This window comes from Echinococcus granulosus (genome assembly GCF_000524195.1).
Source record: "Echinococcus granulosus chromosome Unknown EG_S00278, whole genome shotgun sequence".
In the NCBI taxonomy this organism is placed as follows: domain Eukaryota; kingdom Metazoa; phylum Platyhelminthes; class Cestoda; order Cyclophyllidea; family Taeniidae; genus Echinococcus; species Echinococcus granulosus.
Window position 1 is genome coordinate 1 of NW_020170658.1, and position 2,707 is coordinate 2,707.

The window sequence follows — 2,707 nt, forward strand, 5'->3', positions numbered from 1 at the left end:
AGTAAAGCATCTCACACAATGGAGAAATTTTATTCGACTTTTTATTTTAACGTATCAATCTTTCTGCCTACCAGATAGCAAAGAGGAGAACTCCTAATAGTCAAATATCTTGATTTAAATGGCTTGCTTCTAAAAACTAGCAGGATATGAGTAGGATTTTTATATTCTGCTACAAATGGATACTTTATACAGGTCTACACAAGGCCTCAAGTGATGATACGTTTTATTACTGATCTGATGCTAAAGGTGCCACTTTCTATACATTTTATTGACAAAGAGAAGCTCCTGTTCCGCTGTATGGCATGTTTTGGCCTAATTTTAATTGAAATTTAAAGGTCATGACTTTTTCATAATGAGAATAGCAATTTGATGTTTTGGGTAATTATGGTTAAGTTTCTGTTGGTTTGCCTGGTATATGAATGCAAACATGAAACTGAAAATTCTGAGAATACTGTGAATAATGTCAGTATACTGTACTCAGCACACATGTCATAGTCTGAGATTGCACAGGCTAATCTGGAAATGATTTGTCTAGCTTAGCCATTTCCATTAATACGCATGCAATGGCAACAGAGTGCATGCTAGCACTGTCCACATTAGCCTTCTGTGCCCTTCCTTTGTGTAATTTGTGCAGCCAAAGCTATAATGACAAAGTCGAAATGATTAACAGCTAAACTAAAGGCCTGCCAGAGCTGCAAAACTGATATTTTTGAGATTGAGTCGAATGTGTTCGAATGTCTGGATTTCTTTTAGGTGCGTGCCCACAACCCTCAGTTAGCTTGACAGCCCCTTGCAGTCTCACCTCTTCTCGCCTTAATTTAACTACATCATGACCAACAAATTGTAAAAACATTCCTACCACTGGGTCTAAATAAGCGCCACCATTTCCACCATTTCTAACTTCTCTATCTCTTCCCCCTATATTCTTGATCCAATTACTCGCTTCCTCTTGCCTTTCCTAGCTTTTATACTGTTTTCCCATTTTTCTTTCCTTAATTTATCTTGCTATTCTTGCACACTTGTCTCATGCATGTTTACTGTCTCCTCCGTATCAGCCCCTTCTCTCCCATCCATTTTAATATACTGAATTTGTCACTGATCCACTCTAATATCGATGGAAATGCCTATCCATTTGAATTGCTTGAGCCTCACTTTGACATAGTCCTTACCAACTTGTGTGAATGCTACAGAAAGCTATTTTTAACGTTAATTACACACTTCATCATCATCTTCATCTATATCGTTACAAGATGAATGGTAAAATGTTTACAGCAGGCTGCTCTAGAGTTGACAATGCTGAAACCAATTCTACAACGGAATCGCTACCTGCAAAGACACAATATCACCTCATTTATGTTATGCAAATTGACATTAAACATTGCCATCTTATTGTATAATGGTAGAGAAACAATAAATGGCAAACTTGCCTCTGATTCTCAAGTAGAACAACCTCTCACAATTAGGTCCACTACAAAAGTCGCATATGGGTACATCGTACTGATCTAAAATGGGAAAGCAAGCACGTAACAAATAAAAAGTGGTTAAACTTTTGTGCAGAACCGACTTGTTAAGACCCACGCACCAAAGTTCATTAAAATTGAGTCAGGAAAGAACTGGGGAAGAAAAGAGGCAGCCTGAAATTCTGCCAAAAATTGTAAGTTATATTAGGTCATTTGCAATACTCACGAAAGGCGAGTTTAACCTACCTGTTTGTCTTGTCTCCATAAACAGACAGAAGAAGTAGTCTTCCAATGTAGAAATTTCATTTGAGCGAGTCAGCATCCCTAGGGAGAAGCAAAATTCTCAATCTCTACAGGGGTATGCTTGTGCATGCTTTAAAATGGCAAAGTAATGGACAGTTCATTTATCGTGGAGGCTAGTATCGTTTTCACATTTTGGGTGAAGCTCCCATCAGAACAGAATTTTACATATGGTTTTGAAGTCAAAACTTCTTCACCTCAGCACTAAACGTCGAGTTAACTTGCCGTTGTGGAAGTGACTCATATGACCTTGCAGACAGGGAAAGAATCGGTAGGTGGTTTTGCAAGGAATGCACGTGAAACGTCCCAACTCTGTAGTGATTGAAGGATATTTTTTAAAATCTCCGCTCAGAATATTGCCTTATTGTACTAAATAATAAGGGTATATATACTCAAACGGAAATGGATGAAGAACACTCGAGATTTAAATGCGAAATAGATGAGAGTGAGAGGCGTTTGGGAGTACGTACCTGTGTGCATTGCATTAAAATGGACCTGAAGTTGACGGTGGTACCTGAAGTGTAGGAAGCAAATTGGACAAACTAGTGGCATAGTTTTGCAGCATGAGCAGGAAGTAGAACTGGTAATTCGCTTGCGTTAAGTTGACTTTCTGTTCACGCAGAAGAGATTCAATCTCTGAATGGCTTTCGTGTTCTTGGTGAGGCGCACTCAAACAGGAGCCTCGATAGAAGATGCAATGACTTCCGCCCATTAGGCACTGACCTTGCCAAGGTGTTTGAATTACTTGGGCATATCTGGAATAAGACGAATGTACGTGACAGTTACTGGCATGATTTGTCTGTTTGATACAACCAGAGTGCACACAAGGAAGGCTTCTCAGTTTTTATAGGCGGTTAGACTTATTCCGTCAGGCATTTGCAATTGCTCCTCACACTGATTCAACATCAGTTTAATCTGAACACCAAGTTAGAACTGAGATGTTTTAC